At 45.0% G+C, this 15,343-nt stretch overlaps 1 non-coding gene across 1 annotated transcript; it reads left to right on the top strand.

Annotated features, from left to right (window-relative positions):
- Nucleotides 1–12,558: 12,558 nt before the first annotated feature.
- LOC119931228 lies at nt 12,559–12,663 on the top strand. The gene has a single exon (XR_005452082.1). It is a non-coding gene; the product is annotated as a U6 spliceosomal RNA (small nuclear RNA).
- The last annotated feature ends 2,680 nt before the right edge of the window (nt 12,664–15,343 follow it).

The following is a 15,343-nucleotide window of genomic DNA, read 5'->3' as shown; positions in this document are numbered from 1 at the left end:
ATTGAATGAATGACTGAATAAGTACAATTGAATGAATGAATAGAAGCCTGGAACCGTCTGCTGGGCGAAGGGCAGAGTAAGCGCTCAATAAATACGATTGAATGAATGACTGAATAAATACAATTGAATGAATGAATAGAAGCCTGGAACCCTCTGCTGTTCGAAGGGCTGAGTAAGCGCTCAATAAATACGATTGAATGAATGACTGAATCAATACAATTGAATGAATGAATAGAAGCTTGCAACCCTCTGCTGGGCAAAGGGCCCAGCTCCTTTAGTCCATCCCGTGAAAGAGGGGCAGGTGATAGTACATAGCTTAGCTCAGGGGGTCCTTCCTGCCTTGTCCTCCTTTCCCCTCCATCTGCACTGTAGAAAAAACTTAGAAAAGAGCGCAGGGCAGTTGTTACCTGCAGCTCACTTCCTCCTTCCTCCTTCTTGGGGTGAGTCACCCTAGACGCCGGAGTGAAGTGGTGGAAAATAGTGCCAGGCCCTTCCCGAGAGGGCGAGGCTGCCGGGCCCAGGTGGAGATTTATAGCAAGCCAACTTCAGAGGTGGCCAAGGCCAGGGCCGGAGTCAACAGATGGGATTTCTAAAACCAAAGGCAGCTCTAAGCCAAGAATAATGAGGGGCACCCCGAGGCGCCTGGCACCTTCACCCAGGGGAGAGAAAGTTCTGGGTGAGGACTCTTACCAGGACACCTGGGTTCAGTTCATGCCTCTCAGGTGGGCTTGAACTCAGGCTGGCCCCCGACCTTCTCCGGGCCCAAATGTGGGAAATGGGAGCTGGGGGAGCAACAGTCTTCTCTCCCAGCGTTATTAGCCAGGAGGACAAAGGCCTGGGAAAAAATACTGAAGGTAATGCCCTGATTGCAGCAGGGAGGATTTGCCCGGGAGGGACCAAGATTAAAGCAGCAGATCTTCCACCCGTCTTCAATCATCAATCAATCAATCAATCGTATTTATTCAATCAATTGTATTTATTGAGCGCTGACTGTGTGCAGAACACTGTACTAAGCACTTGGGAAGTCCAAGTCGGCAACACATAGAGACGGTCCCGACCCAACAGTGGGCTCACAGTCTAGAAGGGGGAGACGGAGAACAAAGCCAAACATACTAACAAAATAAAATAAATAGAATAGATTTATTGAGCGCTTACTGTGTGCAGAGCACTGTACTAAGTGCTTGGGAAGTCCAAGTTGGCAACATATAGAGACGGTCCCTACCCAACAGCGGGCTCACAGTCTAGAAGGGGGAGACGGAGAACAAAGCCAAACATACTAACCAAATAAAATAAAATAGAATAGATTTATTGAGTGCTTATTGTGTGCAGAGCACTGGACTAAGCGCTTGGGAAGTGCAAGTCGGCAACATATAGAGACGGTCCCTACCCAACAGTGGGCTCACAGTCTAGAAGGGGGAGACGGAGAACAAAACCAAACATACTAACCAAATAAAATAAATAGAATAGATTTATTGAGCGCTTACTGTGTGCAGAGCACTGTACTAAGCGTTTGGGAAGTCCAAGTCGGCAACACATAGAGACGGTCCCAACCCAGCAGCGGGCTCACAGTCTAGAAGGGGGAGACGGAGAACAAAGCCAAACATACTAACCAAATAAAATAAATAGAAAGATTTATTGAGCGCTTACGTGTGCAGAGCACTGTATTAAGCGCTTGGGAAGTACAAGTCGGCAACACATAGAGACAGTCCCTACCCAACAGCGGGCTCACAGTCTAGAAGGGGGAGACAGAGAATAAAACCAAACATACTAACAAAATAAAATAAATAGAATAGATTTATTGAGCGCTTACTGTGTGCAGAGCACTGTACTAAGCGCTTGGGAAGTACAAGTCGGCAACACATAGAGACAGTCCCTACCCAACAGTGGGCTCACAGTCTAGAAGACTGTGAAGTCTAGAAGACTAGTCTGTGAAGACTAGAAGTCACTTCAAGACTGTGAGCCCACTGTTGGGTAGGGACCGTCTCTATATTCATTCATTCATTCATTCAATCGTATTTATTGAGCGCTTACTGTGTGCAGAGCACTGGACTAAGCGCTTGGGAAGTCCAAGTTGGCAACATACAGAGATGGTCCCACCCAACAGTGGGCTCACAGTCTAGAAGGGGGAGACAGAGAACAAAACAAAACATGTTAACAAAATAATATAAATAGAATAAATATGTACAAACAAAATAAATAAATAAATAGAGTAATAAATACGTACAAACATAAGGCTAAATGACTCAATTTAGATTAGCACATTTTGGACACATCATCAGGAGGACTGACTCTCTGGAGGAAACACTAATGCTAGGAAAAGTCCAGGAAAACATGGAAGAGGCAGACCAGGAGCTAGATGGGTGGAAACCACAACAACAAAAATAATGATAATAATGATAATAATTAATAATAATATCAATCAATCAATCGTATTTATTGAGCGCTTACTGTGTGCAGAGCACTGTACTAAGCGCTTGGGAAGTACAAATTGGCAACATAAATAAATAAATAATCAGTAAATAATAATAATCAATAAACAATAGTTTTTTTTAGCACTTACTCTGTGCCAAGCACTGTTCTAAGCACTAGGGAGATATATGGTAATCAGGTTGTCCCACTGGGGGCTCACAGTCCTAGTCCCCATTTTGCAGATGAGGTAACCGAGGCACAGAGAAGTGAAGTGGCCCCCACGGGTATAATAATATAATAACAATATAATAATAATAATATTGAACCATAATTGGACTTCCCAAGCGCTTAGTACAGTGCTCTGCACACAGTAAGCACTCAGAATGAATGAATGAATGAATGAATGAATGAATGAAAATTAAGGTGCTCAGCCCTAGCTCCAGCAGAAAGAGTGGGCTAACTCATTCACCAGGTTGGGTCTCTCCTGGAGGATTGAAATGAGATTCTGATGGAATCAAACCCAAAAACTGAAAGTCTACAGCCACAGAGGACTTCAAAAGTTCATACTGAGAGCTCACCTCCTCCAGGAGGCCTTCCCAGACTGAGCCCCCTCCTTCCTCTCCCTCTCCTCCCCCTCTCCATCCCCCCACCTTACCTCCTTCCCCTCCCCACAGCACCTGTATAGATGTATATGTTTGCACGTACTTATTACTCTATTTTATTTGTACATATTTATTCTATTTATTTTATTTTGTTAATATGTTCGGTTTTGTTCTCTGTCTCCCCCTTCTAGACCATGAGCCCACTGTTGGGTAGGGACTGTCTCTACATGTTGCCATCTTGGACTTCCCAAGTGCTTAGTACAGTGCTCTGCACACAGTAAGCGCTGAATAAATATGATTGATTGATTGATTGATTGATTTGCACGTATTTATTACTCTATTTTATTTGTACATATTTATTCTACTTATTTTATTTTGTTAATATGTTTGGTTTTGTTCTCTGTCTCCCCCTTCTAGACCGTGAGCCCACTCCTGGGTAGGGACTGTCTCTATATGTTGCCAACTTGGACTTCCCAAGTGCTTAGTACAGTGCTCTGCACACAGTAAGTGCTCAATAAATATGATTGATTTGCATGTATTTATTACTCTATTTATTTTATTTGTACATATTTATTCTATTTATTTTATTTTGTTAATATGTTTTGTTTTGTTCTCTGTCTCCCCCTTTTAGACTGTGAGCCCACTGTTGGGTAGGGACTGCCTCTATATGTTGCCAACTTGTACTTCCCAAGTGCTTAGTACAGTGCTCTGCACACAGTAAGTGCTCAATAAATATGATTGATTGATTGATTTGCACGTATTTATTAGTCTATTTATTTATTTTATTTGTACATATTTATTCTATTTATTTTATTTTGTTAATATGTTTTGTTTTGTTGTCTGTCTCCCCCTTCTAGACCATGAGCCCACTGTTGGGTAGGGACTGTCTCTATGTGTTGCCAACTTGTACTTCCCAAGTGCTTAGTACAATGCTCTGCACACAGTAAGTGCTCAATAAATATGATTGATTGATTGATTTGCACGCATTTATTAGTCTATTTATTTATTTTATTTGTACATATTTATTCAATTTATTTTATTTTGTTAATATGTTTTGTTTTGTTGTCTGTCTCCCCCTTCTAGACCATGAGCCCACTGTTGGGTAGGGACTGTCTCTATGTGTTGCCAACTTGTACTTCCCAGGCGCTTAGTACAGTGCTCTGCACACAGCAAGCGCTCAATAAATACGATTGAATGAATCTGGTTGGCCAATGTCTAAACCTCCCTGGCTGGGCTGGGGGTGGGGGCTCCCCTGCTCCGAGGTCCCTCCCCCTCAGCCATCATAACCTCTTGCAGCAGTTGTGGTATTTGTTAAGCGCTTACTGTGTGCCAAGCACTGTACTAAGCGCTAGGGTGGATACGAGCAGATCGGGTTGGGCATAGTCCCTGTCCTACGTGGGGCTCACAGTCTCAGTCCCCATTTTACAGATGAGGTAACTGAGGCCCAGAGAAGTGAAGTGGCTTGCCCAAGGTCATGCAGCGGACAAGTGGCAGAGGCAGGATTAGAATCCCCATTTTGCAGATGAGGGAACTGAGGCTCAGAGAGGTGAGGGGACTTGCCTAAGGTCACACAACAGACCCGAGGTGGAGCTGAGATTAGAACCCAGGTCCTCTGACTCCCAGGCAGGTGCTGCTTCCACACTAGGCCACGCTGTATCCACCCTTTCTTCCCCACCCAAACAGCCATCCCCTGGGTTAATAATAATAATAATAATAACAATAATAACAATAATAATAATAATAATAATAATGGTATTTGTTAAGCAGTTACTATATGCCAGGCACTGTACTAAGCGTTGGGGTGGATACAAGAGAAGCAGCGTGGTTTAGTGTAAAGGACACGGGTTTAGGAGTCAGAGGATGTGGGTTCTAATCCCGCTCTGCCACTTGCCTGTTGTGTGACCTTGGGCAAGACACTTCACTTCTCTATGCCTCAGTTCCCTCATCTGTAAAATGGGGATTAAGACTGTGAGCCCATTGTGGGGCAACATAATAATAATAATAATAATAATGGCATTTATTAAGTGCTTACTATGTGCCAAGTACTGTTCTAAGCGCTCTTCTAGACTGTGAGCCCACTGTTGGGTAGGGACTGTCTCTATATGTTGCCAACTTGTACTTCCCAAGCACTTAGCACAGTGCTCTGCACACAATAAGCACTTAATAAATACGATTGAATGAATGAATGGGGAGGTTACAAGGTGATCAGGTTGTCCCACAGAAGGTTCACCGTCTTCATCCCCATTTTACAGATGAGGGAACTGAGGACTAGAGAAGTGAAGTGACTTGCCCAAAGTCACACAGCTGACAACTGGAAGAGCCGGGATTTGAACCCATGACCTCTGACTCCAAAGCCCGGGCTCTTTTCCACTGAGCCACGCTGCTTCTCTACATGAGTGTGAGCCCACTGTTGGGTAGGGACTGTCTCTATATGTTGCCAACTTGGACTTCCCAAGCGCTTAGTACAGTGCTCTGCACACAGTCAGCGCTCAATAAATACAATTGATTGATGATTACCTTGTGTCTACACATGATGTAACACATGGCCTCCTCCAGGAGGCCTTCCCACAACTGAGCCCCTTCCTTCCTCTCCCCCTCGTCCTCCTCTCCATCCCCCGCATCTTACCTCCTTCCCTTCCCCACAGCACCTGGATATATGTATATATGTTTGTACATATTTATTACTCTATTTATTTATTTATTTATTTATTTATCTTACTTGTACATATCTATTCTATTTATTTTATTTTGTTAGTATGTTTGGTTTTGTTCTCTGTCTCCCCCTTCTAGACTGTGAGCCCACTGTTGGCTAGGGACTGTCTCTATGTGTTGCCGACTTGTACTTCCCAAACGCTTAGTACAGTGTTCTGCACACAGTAAGTGCTCAATAAATACGACTGATTGATTGATTGACTGATTGATGATTACCTTGTGTCTACTCCAGCGCCTAGAACAGTGCTTGGCACATAGTAAGCGCTTAACAAATCCAATAATAATAATAATAATAACCCATGCCCTTCCGATTCCCAGGCCCGTTCTCTGACCACTACACCATGCTGCCTCTATTCTCAACCACCCTCGACCGTCCTGCTGCCTCCCCTCGCCACTCTCATCATCATCATCATCAATCGTATTTATTGAGCGCTTACTGTGTGCAGAGCACTGTACTAAGCGCTTGGGAAGTACAAGTTGGCAACATATAGAGACAGTCCCTACCCAACAGTAGGCTCAGACCCGGATGGTGCCCAGCCCAGTTGGGCCCGGCAGCTCCATCTCTGCCCCACCCACTGAGGTGGCAGCCTTCCCATGGTGAAACCAGGTCATCGGGATTTGCTGACGGCAATTCCCAGAGCCAAGCGGACCGGTAAAACCGGGATGGGAGGACAAGCGGGCCGTGGGGCTGGGCTGTCTGGGAGAGGAGATGGAAAGTGACGGCCCCGGAAGCTGTCAGAGAGCCCGGGGCCTCAGGTGGGGCCTGCCGGCAGAAGAGGCCCTGCTCCCCACCTGCCGACACTGGGCTTCCCACTGGCCCCCCACTAATAATAATAATAACGTTGATGGTATTTGTTAAGCACTTACTATGGGCAAAGCACTGTTCTAAGCACTGGGGGGATACAAGGTGATCAGGTTGCCCCACTTGGGGCTCACAGTCTTCAACCCCATTCTGCAGATGAGGGAACTGAGGGCCAGAGAAGTGAAGTGCCTTGCCCAAAGTCACACAGCTGACAATTGGTGGAGCCGGGATTTGAACCCGTGACCTTTGACTCCAAAGCCTTGGCTCTTTCCAGTGAGCCCCACTAATGCCTCACTGGCTTCCCATTGGCCCCTCACTGGCCTCCTCATCAGCTCAACACCAACCCCCCACTGATGCCCCCAACCTCTCCCTCAGCCTCTCCCCACCATTCATTCCTTCATTCAATCGCCATTCAATCTCCAATAGTTGCCCATCCACCTCCGCGACAAACAGAAATTTCTTACCATCGACTTTAAAGACTTCGATCAGCTCACCCCCTCCTACCAAACTTGGCTGATCCCCTGCTACGACCCAGCCGGCCCACTTCATTCCTTTAACTCTTGGTACTCTGATTTTGTCTTTCTCGCCACCGTTCTCGCCACTTATTGAGCGCTTACTGGGTGCAGAGCACTGTCCTAAGCGCTTGGGAAGTCCAAGTCGGCAACATCTAGAGACGGTCCCTACCCAACAACGGGCTCACAGTCTAGAAGGGGGATATTGAGGCCCAGAGAAGTGAAGTGACTTGCCCAAAGTCACACAGCTGACAATTGGCAGAGCTGGGATTAGAACCCATGACTTCTGACTCCAAAGATCGAGCTCTTTCCAGTGAGCCACGCTGCTTCTCTACCAGTCTCCCGAATGGCCCCAGACTGAGCCCCTTCCTTCCTCTCCCCCTCGCCCCCCTCTCCATCCCCCCATCTTACCTCCTTCCCTTCCCCACAGCACCTGTATATATGTTTGTACATATTTATTACTCTATTTATTTATTTTACTTGTACATATCTATTCTATTTATTTTATTATGTTAGTATGTTTGGTTTTGTTCTCTCTCTCCCCCTTTTAGACTGTGAGCCCACTGTTGGGTAGGGACTGTCTCTATATGTTGCCAACTTGTACTTCCCAAGCGCTTAGTACAGTGCTCTGCACACAGTAAGCGCTCAATAAATACGATTGATGATGATGATGATGATGATGATGGCCCCACACCAGCCCCCTTAAATCCCCCACCCTCCACACCATCCCCTCCACTGGCTTACCTCCTCCAAGAAGCCTTCCCTGACTAAACCCTCCATTCCTCTTCTCCCACCCACTTCTGCATCACCCTGATTTGCTCCCTTTATTCAACCGCCCCCCCAGCCCCACAGTGCTTATATACATACCTGTAATTAATTTATTTATATTAATGTCTGTCTCGCCTTCTAGAGTGTAAGCTCACTGTGGGCAGGGAATGTGTCTGTTTACTGTTATATTGTAATAATATTTGTGGTATTGGTTAAGCGCTTACTATGTGCCAGGCACAGTGCCGAGCGTGGGGATGGATACAGCAAATCAACTTTTAGACAGTGAGCCCACTGTTGGGTACGGACTGTCTCTATATGTTGCCAACTTGTACTTCCCAAGCGCTTAGTACAGTGCTCTGCACACAGTAAGCACTCAATAAATACGATTGATTGATTGATTGATTGAGTTGGACACAGTTCCTGGCCCATGTGGGGCTCACAGTCTTAATCCCTATTTTACAGATGAGGTAACTGAGGCCCAGAGAAGTGAAGTGACTTGCCCAAGGCCACCCAGCTGACACCTATAGCATCAGCCTCCTTGCTGAACTCCCTGCCTCCTGACTCATCCCACTCCAGTCCATACTTCATTCTGCTGTCCGGATCCTTGGTCTAAAATACATTCAGTCCACATGGCCCCACTCCTCAGGAATCTCCAATAGTTGCCCATCCACCTCCGCAACAAACAGAAATTTCTCACCTGTATATATGTATATATGTTTGTACGTATTTATTACTCTATTTATTTATTTATTTTACTTGTACATATCTATTCTATTTTATTTTGTTAATATGTTTTGTTTTGTTCTCTGTCTCCCCCTTCTAGACTGTGAGCCCACTGTTGGGTAGGGACTGTCTCTATATGTTGCCAACTTGTATTTCCCAAGTGCTTGGTACACGCTCTGACCACAGTAGGCGCTCAATAAATACGATTGATTGATTGATTGATTGATTTAAAGACTTCAGTCAGCTCACCCCCTCCTACCATACTTGGCCGATCCCCTGCTATGACCCAGCCGGCCCGCTTCATTCCTTTAACTCTCGGTACTTTGATTTTGTCTTTCTCTCCACAAATCTCTTGCCTCAACCTCCCTCTGGCCTGAAACTCCTTCTCGCTTCTTATTCAACAGACCACCTCGCCTCCCACCTTCAAAGCCCTCCTAAAATCACACCACCTCCAACATGCCTTCCCTACCTCATTTCCCCACCCCATTCACCCTCCCTCCCGCAAAATAATAATAATAATAATGGCATTTATTAAGCGCTTACTATGTGCAAAGCACTGTTCTAAGCGCTGGGGAGGTTACAAGCCGATCAGGTTGTCCCAAGGGGGGCTCAGTCTTCATCCCCATTTTACAGATGAGGTAACTGAAGCCCAGAGAAGTGAAGTGACTTGCCCAAAGTCACACAGCCGACAATTGGCAGAGCCAGGATTTGAACCCATGACCTCTGACTCCAAAGCCTAGGCTCTTTCCACTGAGCCACGCTGCTTCATTTATACATTTGAATCTGAACCCCAAAGCGCTGAGATACCTCACTCGAGCCCCACAGAACTTAAGTACGTATCCTCAAACTCTACCCTTAATCTCAATAGTGCCTCCACCACTATACTATAAACTCCTTGTGGACAGGGATCTATCCTATTGGATTCTTCCGAGTGCTCAGTACAGTGTGCTGCCTACAGGAAGCACTCAGTAAATACCATTGATTGATTGATTGTTGGAGGAGGAGGAAGAGTGCGGTGTTGGCGGAGACACGTAGCGCCTTTGCAGTCAACACCTCCTCCGGACCAGCCATGGTGAGTGAGGGACCCCCCCCGGGCCTTACAATAATAATAATTCATAATAATGATGGTATTTCTTAAGCGCTCACTACGTGCCAAGCACTGTTCTAAACGCTGCGGGAGATCCAAGGTCAGTGAGCCCGCTGTTGGGTAAGGACCGTCTCTATTTGTACATATTTGCATTTATTTGTACATATTTATTTTGTTAATATGGTTTGTTTTGTTGTCTGTCTCCCCCTTCTGTGAGCCCACTGTTGGGTAGGGGCCGTCTCTATATGTTGCCAACTTGGACTTCCCAAGTGCTTAGTACAGTGTTCTGCACACAGTAAGCGCTCAATAAATACGATTGAATGAATGAATGTTTGTACAGATGTATTACTGTTTTACTCGTACGTATTTACTATTCTATTTATTTTATTTTGTTCATCTGTTTTGTTCCCAGTCTCCCCCTTCTAGACTGTGAGCCCACTGTTGGGTAGGGGCTGTCTCTATATGTTGCCAACTTGGACTTCCCAAGAGCTTAGTACAGTGCTCTGCACACAGTAAGCGCTCAATAAATATGATTGAATGAATGAATGTTTGTACAGATTTATTACTCTATTTTACTCGTACGTATTTACTATTCTATTTTGTTAATATGTTTTGTTTTGTTCTCAGTCTCCCCCCTCTAGACTGTGAGCTGCCCATTGTTGGGTAGGGACCGTCTCTGTATGTTGCCAACTTGTACTTCCCAAGCGCTTAGTACAGTGGTCTGTACAAAGTAAGCACTCAATAAATATGATTGAATGAATGAATGAATGAATGAAGAGGAAGAGAAGGAACGCTCCCCCCAACCTCCCTACCATCAGTTGTCTGCTGTGTGACCTTGGGTAAGTCACTTCTCCGTGACTCCATTACCTCATCTGTAAAATGGGGATTGAGACCGTGAGCCCCATATGGGACAGGGACTGTGTCCAACCCGATTTGCTTGTTACCACCCCAGTGCTTAGTACAGTGCCTGGCACATAGTAAATGCTTAAAAATACCAGAATTATTATTATTATTATTATTATTATTATTAGGGGGTGAGTATGAAGCCTGCAGGGGTGGCTGTGAACCCGCTGTGGGCAGGGATTGTCTCTCTTTATTGTAGAATTGTACTTTCCAAGCGCTTAATACACAGTAAGCACTCAATAAATACGACTGAATGAATGAATGAATTCATTCAATCGTATTTATTGAGCACTTTCTGTGTGCGGAGCACTGGACTAAGCGCTTGGGAAGTCCAAGTTGGCGACATATAGAGACAGTCCCTACCCAACAGCGGGCTCACAGTCTAGAAGGGGGAGACAGAGAACAAAACCAAACCTATTAACAAAATAAAATAAATAGAATAGATATGTACAAGTAAAGTATTTAAGCTAAATTCTAATTTATTACTAATTACTAGTTTAAGTAAATTAAATTACTAATTTAAGATAATACTAAGATTAAGTATAAATACTTAAAGACTTTAAATACAAGTATTTAAAATAAATAAATAGAGTAATAAATATGTACAAGCATATATATGTATATACCGGGGCTGTGGGGAGGGGAAGGAGGTAAGGCCGGGGGGATGGCGAGGGAGAGGAGGGGGAGAAGAAGGAGGGGGCTCAGTCTGGGGCAAGCCCTTACTGTGTGTCAAGCGCTGTTCTAAGGATTGGGGTAGATACAAAATAGAAAAACAGTGTAGCTTAGGGATAGAAAGGATGATAATAATAATAGATAGATCCCAGTGTTGGGGAGAAGAGGGTGGTCCACAGTGTCGAAGGCAGCTGAGAGGTTGAGGAGGATTAGGAATGGGCAGGCAGGGGGTCTCAGGGCTTGTGGAGCAGGATAATTAATTCATTCATGTAATCGTATTTATTGAATGCTTAGTGTGTGCAGAGCACTGTCCTAAGAGCTTGGGAGAGGACAATATAATAATAAGCAGACACATTCCCTGCCCACTATGAGCTTACGATCTAGAAGAGGTGAATGAAGGGAGCGAGTCAAGGTGACGCAGAAGGGGAAGGGAGAGAGCTCTAAATTGGCCCACAGTGAGGATACGGGTTTCCAGCCGGAATGAATTGATACTCTTCTCAAATTTTCTCTAAAATAATACTAATTAGACTGTGAGCCCACTGTTGGTTAGGGACTGACCGCTACCCTGCTAATTCAAGCTCTCATCCTATCCCGTCTGGACTACTGCACTAGCCTTCTCTCTGATCTCCCATCCTCGTGTCTCTCTCCACTTCAATCCATACTTCATGCTGCTGCCCGGATTATCTTTGTCCAGAAACGCTCTGGACATATCACTCCCCTCCTCAAAAACCTCCAATGGCTACCGATCAATCTGCGCATCAGGCAGAGACTCCTCACCCTGGGCTTCAAGGCTCTCCATCACCTCGCCCCCTCCTACCTCACCTCCCTTCTCTCCTTCTCCAGCCCAGCCCGCACCCTCCGCTCCTCCACCACTAATCTCCTCACTGTACCTCGCTCTCGCCTGCCCCGCCATCGACCCCCGGCCCACGTCATCCCCCGGGCCTGGAATGCCCTCCCTCTGCCCATCCGCCAAGCTAGCTCTCTTCCTCCCTTCAAGGCCCTGCTGAGAGCTCACCTCCTCCAGGAGGCCTTCCCAGACTGAACCCCTTCCTTCCTCTCCCCCTCGTCCCCCTCTCCACCCCCCGTCTTACCTCCTTCCCTTCCCCACAGCACCTGTATATATGTATATATGGTTGTACATATTTATTACTCTATTTATTTATTTATTTATTTATTTTACTTGTACATTTCTATCCTACTTATTTTATTTTGTTGGTATGTTTGGTCCTGTTCTCTGTCTCCCCCTTTTAGACTGTGAGCCCACTATCGGGTAGGGACTGTCTCTATGTGATGCCAATTTGTACTTCCCAAGCGCTTAGTACAGTGCTCTGCACATAGTAAGTGCTCAATAAATACGATTGATTGATTGATTGATTGACTGTCTCATATACTAAAATTGGAACGATACAGAGAAGATTAGCATGGCCCCCGCGCAAGGATGACACGCAAATGCGTGAAGCGTTCCATATTTTTATGTTTGGTTTTGTCTCCCCCTTTTAGACTGTGAGCCCACTGTTGGGTAGGGACTGTCTCTATATGTTAACAATTTGTGCTTCCCAAGCGCTTAGTACAGTGCTCTGCACACAGTAAGCGCTCAATAAATACGATTGATGATGTTGCCAACTTGTACTTCCCAAGCGCTTAGTACAGTGCTCTGCACACAGTAAGCACTCAGTAAATATGATTGATTGATTAAGTGCTCTGCTCCTCGTTCCCCTCCCCACAGCACCAGTGTATATGTATATATGTTTGTACGTATTTATTACTCTATTTATTTATTTATTTTATTTGTACAGATTTATTCTATTTATTTTATTTTGTTGATACGTTTTGTTTTGTTGTCTGTCTCCCCCTTCTAGACTGTGAGCCCGCTGTTGGGTAGGGACCGTCTCTCTATGTTGCCAACTTGGACTTCCCAAGCGCTTAGTCCAGTGCTCTGCACATAGTAAGTGCTCAATAAATACGATTGAATGCATGAATGAATGAATGCACCCATTAAGCAATCAATAAATATGGTTGAATGAATGAATGGTTACACTGTACTGTCCCAAGCGCTTAGGGCAGTGCTCTGCACACAGTGAGTGCTCAATAAATATGATTGATTGATTGATTAATAACAGTAACAATGTGGTGCTTAAGTACTATGCATCAAGCACTGTACTAAATTTTTTCTTTAGTAACAATAATGTGGCATTTGTTAAGCACTTACTATGTGTTAAGCACTGTGCCTCCTTCTCGCCTGTCCCGCCGTCGACCCCCGGCTCACGTCATCCCCCAGGCCTGGAATGTCCTCCCTCCGCACATCTGTCAAGCTAGCTCTCTTCCTCCCTTCAAGGCCCTACTGAGTGCTCACCTCCTCCAGGAGGCCTTCCCACAGTGAGCCCCTTCCTTCCTCTCCCCCTCATCTTACCTCCTTCCCTTCCCCACAGCACCTGTATATATGTATATATGTTTGTACATATTTATTACTCTATTTATTTTACTTGTACATATCTATTCTATTTTGTTAGTATGTTTGGTTTTGTTCTCTGTCTCCCCCTTCTAGACTGTGAGCCCACTGTTGGGTAGGGACTGTCTCTATATGTTGCCAACTTGTACTTCCCAAGCGCTTAGTACAGTGCTCTGCACACAGTAAGCACTCAATACAATTAAGTGCTCTGCTCCTCCTTCCCCTCCCCACAGCACCCATATATATGTATATATGTTTGTATGTATTTATTACTCTATTTTATTTGTACATATTTATTCTATTTATTTTATTTTGTTAATACGTTTTATTTTGTTGTCTGTCTCCCCCTTCTAGACTGTGAGCCTGCTGTTGGGTAGGGACCGTCTCTCTATGTTGCCAACTTGGACTTCCCAAGCGTTTAGTCCAGTGCTCTGCACACAGTAAGCGCTCAATAAATACGATTGATTGATTGGTAAGTGCTCTGCTCCTCCTTCCCTTCCCCACAGCACCTGTATATATGTATATATGTTTGTATGTATTTATTACTCTATTTATTTATTTATTTTATTTGTACATATTTATTCTATTTATTTTATTTTGTTAATACATTTTGTTTTGTTGTCTGTCTCCCCCTTCTAGACTGTGAGCCCACTGTTGGGTAGGGACCGTCTCTCTATGGTGCCAACTTGGACTTCCCAAGCGCTTAGTCCAGTGCTCTGCACACAGTAAGTGCTCAATAAATACGATTCAATGCATGAATGAATGAATGCACCCATTAAGCGATCAATAAATACGGTTGAATGAATGAATGGTTACACTGTACTGTCCCAAGCGCTTAGGACAGTGCTCTGCACACAGTAAGCACTCAATACGATTGAATGAATGAATACGATTGAATGAATGAATGATGATGATGATAATAAGGGTCACTCCCTCCAAACCCCCTGGACTCCTTCTGGAAACAATGTTTCATGCCAAGCCACCTGCTCGGACCCTGGTTTTCCCAGGCCCAACACACGGGCTGGGAGAGAAGAGGGCAGCGGACACTACTACACCCTTTCCCATTTCTTTCCTTTTCCCAGCCCAGATGTAGGGTCCATTACCCTGATTCTATTGTATCTTGTCCAGCGCTTAATACAGAGTTTGGCACAGAGGACGTCCTCATTAATAATCGTATGCATTAAGGACTTAACTAACCCCCGTAAAAGGGATTCTGTAAATCTTCTGTAATATTCATTGCTCCTGCACACCCTCTCTGTCTTCCACAGCACCTGTATATATGTTTGTACATATTTATTACTCTATCTTACTTGTACATATCTATTCTATTTTATTAGTATGTTTGGCTTTGTTCTCTGTCTCCCCCTTCTAGACTGTGAGCCCGCTGTTGGGTAGGGACTGTCTCTATGTGTTGCCGACTTGTACTTCCCAAGCGCTTAGTCCAGTGCTCTGCACACAGTAAGCGCTCAATAAATACGATTGATTGATTCCAGATAATTATGGTACTTGTTAAGCGTTTACTATATGCCGAACACTGTTCTAAGCGCTGGGGTAGATACAAGTCAGTCAGGTTGGACACCATCCCTGTCCCACAGAGGGCTCACACTCTTAACTAAGGTAACAGACCCAGCGAAGCTACTCGCCCAAGGTCACACAGCAGACGTGTGGTGGAGTCAAGATTAGAACTCATGCCCCATGTGGGAC

This window comes from Tachyglossus aculeatus, chromosome 7 (genome assembly GCF_015852505.1).
Source record: "Tachyglossus aculeatus isolate mTacAcu1 chromosome 7, mTacAcu1.pri, whole genome shotgun sequence".
NCBI classification, from domain to species: Eukaryota; Metazoa; Chordata; class Mammalia; order Monotremata; family Tachyglossidae; genus Tachyglossus; species Tachyglossus aculeatus.
The sequence above is the reverse complement of the archived record's forward strand: the minus strand, read 5'-3'. Positions and strand labels throughout refer to the sequence as shown.